The sequence below is a fragment of the Perognathus longimembris genome, chromosome 15, assembly GCF_023159225.1.
Source record: "Perognathus longimembris pacificus isolate PPM17 chromosome 15, ASM2315922v1, whole genome shotgun sequence".
Lineage (NCBI taxonomy): Eukaryota > Metazoa > Chordata > Mammalia > Rodentia > Heteromyidae > Perognathus > Perognathus longimembris.
The window spans coordinates 40,795,283-40,807,515 of NC_063175.1; the positions used below are offsets into that span (position 1 = coordinate 40,795,283).

Below are 12,233 nucleotides of genomic sequence, written 5' to 3' on the forward strand. Positions count from 1 at the left end.
CTTGAATTGAGGGCCTAGCAGTTTCACTTGCCTATTTTGCTCAAGACTGGTGCTGTACCACTTGAACCACACCTCTACTTCTAGCATTTTGCTGGCTAATTGGAGAAAGGAGTCCTAAAAACTTTTCTGTCTGGGCTGGCTTTGAACCTTGATCCTCAGCCTCCTGAGTAGCTAGAATTGTAGGCATAAAATACCACTCAACCCATAGCATTTTTTTTTTTTTTGGTTGTTGGTCATGGGGCTTGAACTCAGAGCCAGGGTGCTGTCCCTGAGCCTATTTGTGCTCAAGGCTAGTGCTTTACCACTTGAGCCACAACACCCATTCTGGGGTTTTGGTTTTTTTGGAGTTTATTGGAGATTAGAGTCTCACAGATTTTCCTTTTTGGGCTAGCTCTGAACTGCAACCCTCAGATCTCAGCCTCCTAAGTAGCTGGGATTATAAGCATGAATCACTGGTGCCCGGCTTGTTTCCAGTTATTTATATATTATAAGTAGCACTGCAATGAACACTCTTGAAACACAATTTTTAGCGTAACTAAGTGAAACTATTAATAAATTTCTCAAAGTACTAGGATTAAGTAATTAAGTCCTGAATTACATTCCGAACATGTATATTAAAATATGCAAAGTATTTTGCAGGAGACACAAAGGAAAACAGTAATACTGGGACTATGTATAAGGCATGTTCACATTGAAATGCATAAAGAAGAAAGCAAAATGATTCTAATTATAGTACAGCTTCCAAGATGAATGAAAATTGAGGCTAAACGACATTGGGTGATTAATTGTAGCATAGGAAACAGCAGGACTGGGAGACATAAACTGGATGCCACTAAAAAGGGACAATAAAAATGTACAAAATAAGAGAACTTCTTGGTGTCAGTAGGAAGAAAAGAGGCAAGGGAAAGTAGAGAGAAACAAAGTTGTGACTCTTAATTTTACACAAAAATAAAACTTCTGGCTAGTTTCTTTTTAAGTTCACCAAACTTGGGAGGTTCATTCTTATCCTTTCCTCCCCTCTCCTTTATTTTATACCTCCAAAGAACAATAAAATCTATGGTAACTTTCACCATTAATGTAAGAAAATTACTGAGCAAGCTCTAAGAACCGGAGCAAAATAAAAAATGACAGTTTTCTTTTGGAAAAAAAAAAGACTTTTGTTTACTTTAAAAAAATTCTTGTAATCTGTTTTCTTTGTTAGTAAGAGACCAAACAAGTTAGTGTTCTTCAATTCAAATATATAATATTTCAGTTGAACCTGATGGAAAATTTCAACAATTAAGGACAACAAAAGTTATACAAGAAATGTACCCACTGCCTTACGTATGAAACTGTAACCCCCTCCATACATCACTCTGAGAATAAATAAAAATGTTCAAACATTACAACCCAAGAAGTTGTAGACACTGTTCCTAGCTATCTTTAAGAAAAATCTGTGTAACAACAGATAATTCCAAGCCACTTCCAACTCCCCATCATAAATGAGAAGCAGAATTTACACTTATTCCAAGTTGTTATTCTCATACAATTTAATAGACTTTTGCTTCAGATTTATAGCAAGTACTTTCAGAGTTTGTGGGGTTTTTTCAGCATTCTAATTTTGCCTTTCATTTGGCATTTTGAGGAGAAATGACCTAAGTTTATATAAGACTTGCAAATTGCTGAATGAGAAAATTAACTCATGCCTGAAGCTCTACATTCAAAGTACCTATCCCTGGCTTGATGTTGTAAGAGTAAGCAATAAAGGCTCATGATGTTTATATGTAAAGGGTAAGTCTAATGATAAGAATAAGGAAAGGTGATCACCAACTGTGCTTACTATTTATTCAGGTGAGATATATTTACCAGAATAATTTTTTAAAATTAGGGAAAGGTTTTACTCTGAGTATAGGAATGTCTGTTGCAAATTGGGTTACCAATGAAAAAACTGAAAACAACCCAAACCATGGAATATTCAGACCATGAAATAAATACCACACCTCAATTTAAAATCATCTAAAGCTACATACACCAATTCGGATAAATCTCAAAAACTATGCTGAGTAAAAAAATAATTCTTATAGAATATGAACATGGTGCTAATATTTATGTAATGCTATTAAAATAATGTTACATCTATTTTATGGATAAAACATCTGAACTAGGTGTGGTGACACATAATCCAAGCTACTTTCCAGGCAGAGGCAGGTGGATCATGAGTTCAAGGGCAGTCCAGGAAAAGTTGGTAGACTTATTTTGGGAACAAAACGCAAAAAGTGCTGGGGTGACTCAAGTGGTAGAATGCTTTCCTTGTATGTGTGAGGTCCTGGGTTCAATCCTTAATACCATAAAAAATAAGCAATGATATGAAATATATGAATTCATAACCCTACATTTAAGACAGTCACTGTTCTCTGAGGAAGTAGGGAATAAAACAGTATCAGGGAGGAGGAAATAAGGGATTTAGTGCTCTCTCAGTGTGTCTCTGTATCTTTGCCTCTCCCTTCTCCCCACAAAATGTTCTCTTGGTAACAGTGGATCAAAACGCAGGAGACTGCTACATTATTCAATTTAATAGAGGGGATTGCTATAGTACTTCACATTAGTAATGTCTGAAGTATTACCTATTTCTTAAAAACTTCTCTAGATTCCATCCAAAATAGCCAGCAAAAATCAGGGCTGGAGGCAAGGTTCAAGTGGTACAGTGCTAGCCTAGCAAGTGCAATGCCCTGAGTTCAAAGCCCAGTATCATATAAAAAGAAAAAAGAAGTCTCTGCCAAGAGGCAGTGTTTTACAAGAGAAATAAGCATGTAAATAGAACATGTGTGGTCAGTACAAACTGGGACATGCTGAGAAGATCACAAGCTGGTGGAAACGACTGCAGTTGAGAGTGCACAGATGGCAGCAGGGGATGAGACCAGAATGTAGACAGTTTGAAGACAGACTGTAAAGGGCCGCTCAAGGCACATCAAAAGCCCTGGGCTTTATTCTATTCAGAGTTGAGAAGCTAGTGGAAAATGATGAGAGGGACATGGTTGCTTGCCCCTAAGGAGCACAAGTCTAACAGGATAAGAAAAAAACCCAATGTCTGCAATACTGAAATCAGAATGCTGGGGTCTGAAGAGAGTGCTTCAGGGGCACAGAGGAAGGGTTGGTACATTCCACAAAGGAAATCTAGCTTGACTGTGACTTTGGAGGTTAGGGGGCTGCTAATTGGAAAAGTAAAGCAGGGGAAAAAGAGCAATTCAGAAAGGTGAAAGTGTATAATAGAAAGTCCATAGAGAGGCTTCATGGAATAGAAAGCAAGACTGGAAAAAGTTCAGGAGGGGAAAATGAGGAAAGAGATGAAGCTAGCAAGATAGGGAGGGGCCAGATCCAAGAAGGCCTTCGAAGCAGACCACACTCAGGATGACATTTCGTCTTGTTAAGTCACTGAAACAATTCCCAAGAGCCCGGTATGTTAGCCTATGAAAAAGCTGACGCAACAGCAAGTCAAAGCAACAATCATTGTTTTGGTTTCTGGAATGTCTTTGCTTTCTGGAAGGGTCTACCTCAGTAGGCTGAAGTGAACAATGGATGCTCTGGGGATGTAGGTGAGGGTTGCCAACCATAGAAATTGGCCAAGCCAATCAGTCAATGGGAAAGTTAACCGAGACAGAGAACAGAGCAGGATTGGCAGCAGGAAAAGGAGATCATTTGCAGTGAGAGGCAGCACCACTAACAGGCCGCAAGCTGCATGGAGACATGGCTAGAATAGGAGGCGGGATGCTTCTTAGAACCGTCCAATGTCTTCCATAGACCTTGGACCTCACCTACTCTATGACAGAAAGATGAGAATGGGAAAGAGAAGTTAAGCTGCTGTGCTTGATATGCAGGAGGGAAATAGGAGGCAGGGGTTGGTAGGAAGGATGCATCCCTATTTTCTTACACCTCTTGCTTGTGCTCTTTTTTATTTCATGGTGCCACAGTGTTCCTGCCATGGAATCCCAAGGTTGAGAACCCAAGTGTGAAACCACTGACTGACCAATAAAATTGAAACATATAACTATAACTGTATTTACTGTAGGAAGATTCCTCTCCATGGAGGTAAGGCTGATAGAAACCAATAAGAAAATAGAAACGCTGGGCTGGGAATATGGCTTAGTGGTAGAGTACTTGCCAAGCATGCATGAAGCCCTGGGTTTGATTCCTCAGTACCACATAAACAGAAAAAGTCAGAAGTGGGGTGCTGCGGCTCAAGTGGTAGAGCGTTAGCCTTGACCAAAAGAAGCTCAGGGACAGTGTTCAGGCCCTGAGGTGAAGCCTTAGGACTGGCAAAAATAAATAAATAAAAAGAAAGAAAGAAAATAGAAATGAAAACAGAACCTTTAGAAAACATTTGCATTTTCCAAAGGAAAAGAAGAGTCGGTCATGAATCAAAGCAAGTAGGGCTATATGGAACGAAAAAAGCACAAATCAGATATTACTGGTGTTTCTAACTCAGTACAGGTAGTGGCTGACATATGTGTAGAAGAGATGAAGGGCAGGAAGAGTTATTGGGGTGACAGAACAATTAAGAATAGCAGCAGTAGTAGCTCTGACTTGTGGTGCTCACTGGGTACATCAAGCACACTATACACCAAATAATCACAGGAGGTGGGTACTACTATTATCCCTTCTTCTCCCTCCCTTTTGAGGAGATGATGGAATTGAAGCAGTGGGAGGATAGGTAATTTGCCAGGCACAAGGCTACCAAGTAGTGAAGTTGGTAAATTTCAGGAATGCAGGCTTCAGGATCAGTATGTTGAACAATTGCACCAAGGAAGCTAGAACCGCTAGGAAGGGCAGTGAAGACAGCTAAAAACAACTAGATGGCAGTGGAGAAATATTAATCTGCTGTTCAGAAGAGAAATGGGGAGAAGTTTTGGGCTAACCTGCTATTAGTTACTATCATAAAAGTAAAGGTGTTTTGCTCTTGTTCAATGTAAGCCTAAGGCAGATAAGGATAGAGCTCTGAGAACTAGCAAACTAAAGGATGAAAAGAGCAAAAGTAGCCAGTAAAGGTCATTTAGAGAAACAGCAAAAGTATGAGAACTAAAAAAGACAGATATTCTAGAAGCCAAGAACCTAATTTCAAGAAAGGATAATCATCACTACTAAAGTTGTTGAAGGAATGTGAGAGCTTACCATTTTCTTGATGTTAGGGGAAAAGCATCCTGTCTTACATAGTGATTTCCTTTATGAGGTTGAAATTTCCCTCTATATCTTGTGACCTCAAAATTGTTTCTTTCAAAAAACTACAAATACGTACTGAATTTTTTTTTTTTTACATTGAGTGGTGGGTCTGCTGACTTTATTATTATGTTTTTTGTCTTTTCTTTTTTGGTACTGGGGATCGAACCCAGGATGTTGCACTTGCTAGGCAAGCACTTTGCCACTGAGCTACATTCCAGCCCTGACTTTATTATTTTTTTTTCCCTTCTTTATTGTCAAAGTGAAGTACAGAGGGGTTATAGTTTCATAATTTTGTGAAATGCTTTTTTTGTTCCTTATGAGATGATTACATGGTTTTATTGAGTGGATTGTACTGATTAAAAAGGGATTATCAAATCAAACTGACATTCCTAGATGGGATCCTAGATGGGATAGTTATCTTTTTTCTTTTTTGTCAGTTGTGGGGCTTGAACTCACAGCCTGGCACTGTCCCTGAATTTCTTTGTGCTCAAGAGTCACAGTGTCACTTCCAGCCTTTTTAGAGTAGTTTACTGAAGATCAGAGTCTTACTGTCTTTCCTGCCCAGGCTGGCTCCAAACTGCGATCCTCAGATCTCAGCCTCTGGAGTAGCTAGGACTATATGAATGAGCCACCAGTGCCTGGCAGTTATCTTTTTATATCACCATGGTGTGAATAAATAATATTGACAGTGGCAGTTATTGCTTACTATAAATACTCTGTGTCAGGTATACTTCTAATTTCCTGCATCTGTAAACTAAATTAATATATATTTAATGAAGAAATTATTACTTTATTAATCCATCATATTGTACATGAGGCAACTAAGTCATAAGTAGAGGAGTCACAATTTATATCCTGGTTCCTGGACTTAGAACCATTTTATTATCTCTTACCTAGAAATTTATTTTGTTATTATGGTGTCTATTGTTTTTTCTGTCCTGCATGATTCACTCTCACCTCTTATTTTTAGGAACTGAAACTACTCTCCTGAAAAAAGGAAAGCTTATAATACAGGCTGAGTCAATTATAATTCCTTATTCCCAGGTCACAATGACTGGCCAATGTATACATGTTTCAAATTAAGTCAGTTGGAAACTTTCCCAAGGATTGTTCTACTAGGAATGGTGAGAAAAAAGTGCTTTTTCTCTTGGGTTAGAAACTACAGATATAATGCTAGAGGTAGCTATGGTCATGGTTCAGCCTCATAGAGAAAACCCAAGTGCATAAGAAGAGAATGAATCTAAGCTGGGAGAGGAGGGAAAGTGAGGACAAGAGAGGAAGGAAGGGAGAGAGGAAAGAAAGAAAGGAAGAGGGGAGAGAGAGAGAAAGAAGAAAAAAGGGGCAAGAGCGAGAAAGAGCCATAGAGAGGAGACAGAAGGATAGTCAGAGAGTGAGTGTATAAGCACACTTTTGCTTCACTTCTCTTATGAGCTACTCTCCACTAAACACTTCATATATATTAGTGTCTGGTATGGCTTACTTTTTCAGCTTCAGGGTTTTATAACCACTAACATCCTTGTTAAAATCATAGCCCAATCCTAGCATTCCCCTTTCCCACTTATACTATTTAATCTTTCCCACAACTCTTTACCTTCTCAAAAAAAAGTACCCATAGATAATGAGTAACACTTAGGAAGTCTTTAAATAGCAAGTCTAGTTGATGCACCTTGAAATGAAGCTACCAGTGAACAAAGCCCAACCCAAGTGCACAGAACATCCATTCAGTTCTGTAGTGCCTCACTTGTAAGCATAAAACCTCTCCAAAGGGTAAGCAGAGAGAGCCACTAACATGAGAAATTAGCAAAAAAGAAAAAAAGGAGGCAGGATAAAACAGAGATGATGTAGGGAGGAAAAGAAAACTTCCAAGAGCTGGACAGTTACTAAACTAATGAAGAAAAGTAACCATATTACAGATATGAAAAAAGGAAAGTATATATTATCAAGAGAAAAAAGAGAATTCTTGGAAAATGGAAATATGATATCAGAAATGGCATATTTAATCAAAGGACTGGAAACACAAGAAAATGGAACAAAAAAAGGATAAACACATGGAAAAACAGAAAAATGACAAAGAACTGGATAGAGGTCTACTGGATCTCTCTAAGAGAACAGAGAAATTCTCAAAACTAAAAAGCAGAAATTCACATAATGAGACTTAGAACCCAGGAAAGAAGTAAAAACAAAAAAACACCACCACAGCAAATGAGTAGAATTTCAAATCACTAGTAATAAGAGATGTCCCAAAAAAGAGAAAATATGAGAGGTCATATACAACCTGTCAAGAACAAAACATGGAATTCATTAACTTAAACTCATCATATTAATGAATTTCATCTCAACAACTACAAAACAATGAATAATACATTTCAAATGCAGAGTTAAAATGACTGAATATAAAATAAACACTTCCAACTTTTAACTCTAGAATGAAGATAAAGAATTTTAGGAAAGTAAATATAATCACATCACATTATATGAATCATCTGTGAACAATATCTGGTTATAACCATGTAAACATTAACTACTGACTTTCTTAAAATGATCACATAACTCCCCTGGGAGAACAGGGAGGGTGGGCCTTTGAGTGTGCAGGCATGTAGATATGTGCAGCCAGGGGGCAGATTAAGATCATGGCTGCTATTGGCTGCTGGTATAGAATGCTTCTCCTCTTCAACACTTTGCTGCTTTGTCTCTTGAAAAGAAGCAGGAAAAACAAAACAAAACAAAACACCGAAACACCCCTCTATTCCAAGAAAGTAAAGCAGACCAATGATTGCTAAGGACAAGTTTCAGTTGTCCTTGTCAAAGACAACCAGACATATCGGAAGTTGGAGAACAGAGAATCCAATGGAGAAAGGAATGTATTCAATGGCTCCAACAATGGGATTAAACACCTTCAATTAAAAACAAGTCCACAAAGCTACCACAAATTTATTTTGTGACACCTGTTTTTTTTAACTTATAAAACATTATAGAAATACTAACTTTTCATCAATTTATGTGATCTTATTTGAATATATTGCTCCATAGTTGTCTTAAACTATTACATCCCTGTATTATACATATATGAATTGTAAAATCTCTCCTCCTCTGCTAAATTTATTTAAAGTTGTTATAGCATTTTGGGCACTAACTGCATACAATATGATCTAATGGTCAGTCTTCCTTTTATCTTCTATCTTTCCTACTCTAGTAAAAGAAACTACATAGTACTCTTATCTTACAACATTAGACACAAGGACCAGAAACAAGTGGATCAAACATCTAATCCCAGCTACTTGGGAAGCAGAGATTGAGAGGATTGTAGTTTGATGAAAGCCTAGGCAAAATGTTCATATTATAACACTATAAGGAAGACTCACAAACTCTTCTCAATAAATACTCTGACATGAAGGATAAGAAAAACATATGTATAAAATCTAGTTAAAATATTCAGGTTTTTTTTCATCCTACAACTGCATAAGCAAAAGCTATATGTAGAACCAAAAGTGATAGTTATATACATTAACAAAGTAAGTAACTAAAAAATGTTTAATTTTAGAAAAAAGGGTGAAACTCAGGAATTGAACTTACCCCCAGTTAAAGGTAACTGAAACTCAAGTAAGGAAGATAGAAGGAAAGCTGAAAGATGTCTAGCAACTTAAAAAATAATGCTAAATAATTACTATAGTTATTATTCATAAATATGTTGAAAATAGTAGGTAACATAGAAGAACTGCCAATATGCATTACCTGGTAACTATATTATAAAACATGTGAGTGAAATAGAGAATCTGTCATTAACAATTAAAAAATAATTACTAGGGGCTGGGAATGTGGCTTAAATTAAGTGCTTGCCTAGCATGCATGAAGCCCTGGGTTCGATTTCTCAGTATCACATAAACAGAAAAAGCCAGAAGTGGTACTGTGGCTCAAGTAGTAGAGTGTTAGCCTTGCACAATGAAGCTCAGGGACAGTGCCCAGGCCCTGAGTTCAAGTCTCAAGACTGGCAAAATAATTTAACTGTAAAGTATTTCAGTGAGAAAAATATCTAATAAGTAGAAATAGGGTGAAAGTTTTTTTTTGTTGTTGTTGCTCATTGTGGGGTTTGAACTCAGGGCCTGGGCACTGTCCCTGAGCTTCTTTGCTCAAGGCTTCTTTGCTCTAACCACTATGAGGCACAGCCCCACTTCTGGTTTTCTGGCAGTTAACTAGAGATAAGAGTCTCATGGACTTTGTTACCTGGGCTAGCTTTAAACTGTAATCCTCAGATCTCAGCCTTCTGATTAGCTAGGATCACAGGTGTGAGCCACCAGTGCCAGGCTGTGAAGGGTTTTTAAAAAGTAGACCCCCCCAATTTTGACTTAAATTGCTCATAAATGTTACTTAGCAAGAACAATCACATTAAACACTGGTAATTTGATTTAACTCAAATGATGGACTTCATTGCTAATTTTTATCTTTATTTACTATACCTGTTCATACCTAATATATTTTTAAATGTATACTGCATACCAACTAAACTACAGTGAACAACCTTATGTATTTTGAAATGTACTTGTTAGAAAAATAGTATCTCCTTGTAGGAGAAACACTTGGGCTCCTTGGCACATGACGGAACATCCTTAACAAAGACCCAGAAAGGCTACAAATCAAAGAAAGGTTGGACAAATGGGACTGCATCAAACTGCAGAGCTTCTTCTGCAGGGCACAGGACATAGCTCTCAAGATAAACAGAAAGCCCACAGATTGGGAGAAGATCTTTGCTGGCCATTCAACAGACAAAGGCCTCATATCTAAAATATATGCAGAACTAAAAAAATTACCTTCCTCCAAAACAAAACCGCAAAGAACCAATAGCCCCCTCATCAAGTGGGCTAGAGACTTAAAAAGAGACTTCTCTGATGAGGAAATGAGAATGGCCAAGAGACATATGAAAAAGTGCTCTACATCACTGGCCATAAAAGAAATGCAAATCAAAACAACGTTGAGATTCCCTCTCACCTAAGAATGTCCTATATCAAGAAAACTAACAATAAGAACTGTTGGAGGGGATGTGGCCAAAAGGAAACCCTACTTCATTGTTGGTGGGAATGTAAACTGGTTCAGCCACTCTGGCAAACGGTATGGAGATTCCTCAGAAGGCTAAACATAGAACTACCCTTTGACCCAGCAGCCCCACTTTTGGGTATCTATCCAAAAGACCACAAACATAATCACACTAAAGCCACCATCACAACAATGTTCAACGCAGCACAATTTGTCATAGCTAGAATCTGGAACCAACCCAGATGCCCCTCAGTAGAAGAATGGATCAGGAAAATGTGGTACATATACACAATGGAATTTTATGCCTCTATCAGAAAGAATGACATTGCCCCATTTGTAAGGAAATGGAAGGACTTGGAAAAAGTTATACTACGTGAAGTGAGCCAGACCCAAAGAAACATGGACTCTATGGTCTCCCTTATAGGGAACAATTAGCACAGGTTTAGGCTAGTCACAGCAGAGGATCACAGGAGCCCAATAGCATTATCAGCTAAGTGAAATGAACTCCATGTTATGGAAACGATTGTTATATCACAGTTGTAACTACTTTCAACGTGCCATATGTAACTGTAGCCTCTATTATTGATGATCTTCCTGTATCACCTTCCTGTGGTTGTACCTACACTATCTCTTTATCTTATCTAAGTATATTGGAAACTGGGTATACTGGTATTAGAACTAGGAAATTGGAAGGGAATACCAAAATCGAGAGACACAGGGTAAAAAAAGACAAACAACTACAAAAGCAATACTTGAAAAACTGTTTTGTGTAAATGAACTGAACAACTGAACAACACTTGGGGGGGGAAAGGAAAGGGGGAGGGGGGAATGAGGGACGAGGTAACAAACAGTACAAGAAATGTATCCAATGCCTAACGTATGAAACTGTAACCTCTCTGTACATCAGTTTGATAATAAAAATTTGAAAAAAAAAAGAAATGTATCCAAATGCCTAATGTATGAAACTGTAACATCTCTGTAATTCAGTTTGATAATAAAAAATATTTTAAAAATGGACAAAAATAAACCAGAGTTAGATTTTATAGTTCATCTATCTGAGAACACGTTGGTATATAACAATTTTCATTTGTGAAAAATAAACAAAACCCAAGCAAAAAAATAGTATCTCCTTTCTTTGTCAGCAAAATATATTCTGTAAAGAACAGAAATAAATTTTGACTCAAAAGAATTTAGGCTGCCTTTTTCTGTCACATTTTCTTAGAACCTTGAGAAAACCACACATGTAGTCTCTTAGAGAGCACACTGATCCAAATTTTTAAAAATCACAATGTTACTAATTTATGGCAATAATTGAAAGTGAAATAATATTTAATGAGGAATTCATTTGGGAAGAAGAATTATCTCATAGAGAGCAGAAGGAGAACCAGGGTGGCAGTTTAGAAGTTATTAATATCAGGGGTCATAAGGCACTTCCTAAGTGTAAAGAAATTTCCTCTCAGGGGAAACCTACCAAATAAAGCATGTTTACTATGCATTTGATTTTACAAAGAGAGTCACAGGAAAACATGATAGTGGTAGCTATATAGAAGACACTACAATACCTATACCCATATCATATATACATCTGGTAAGGAAGGGATTTTGTAGGCAATAGATTCTTAATTTGGAGATCTCAACTAGAAATTTAAAATTTCTTTTGTTTAAGGTTTTAATCTTAATATATCAAATATAATTTGTCTTTGAGAGGGCTATAAGAACGGGAAGTCTTAATTGGAATTATAGGTCTTTATTGGCAAATTCACTTTTCAAACTTCTGCCAGGCTCATTACTATTTAAAACTCTCAGATCTGTAAAAACTCCATCCATTTATTTCAACTTCCTTTGGTTCCCTGTACATCTAATTACTAATTTATACTTGGTCCACACATCTTTACTTTTTTTTTACTCATATGTTTATCCATTTCTGTGCACACAAATTTAAGGGCATAGATGTCCATTCTTCCACTCTTCTTCCCTCAACTCTTCTGGCAATGCTTCATTTATATATCAAT

At 37.2% G+C, this 12,233-nt stretch overlaps 1 protein-coding gene across 3 annotated transcripts in view; it reads right to left on the bottom strand.

Annotated features, from left to right (window-relative positions):
- Dym (dymeclin) overlaps positions 1 to 12,233 on the bottom strand; it is a 276,321-nt gene that overhangs the window by 83,701 nt on the left and 180,387 nt on the right. The gene's annotated exons all lie outside the window — the stretch shown is intronic.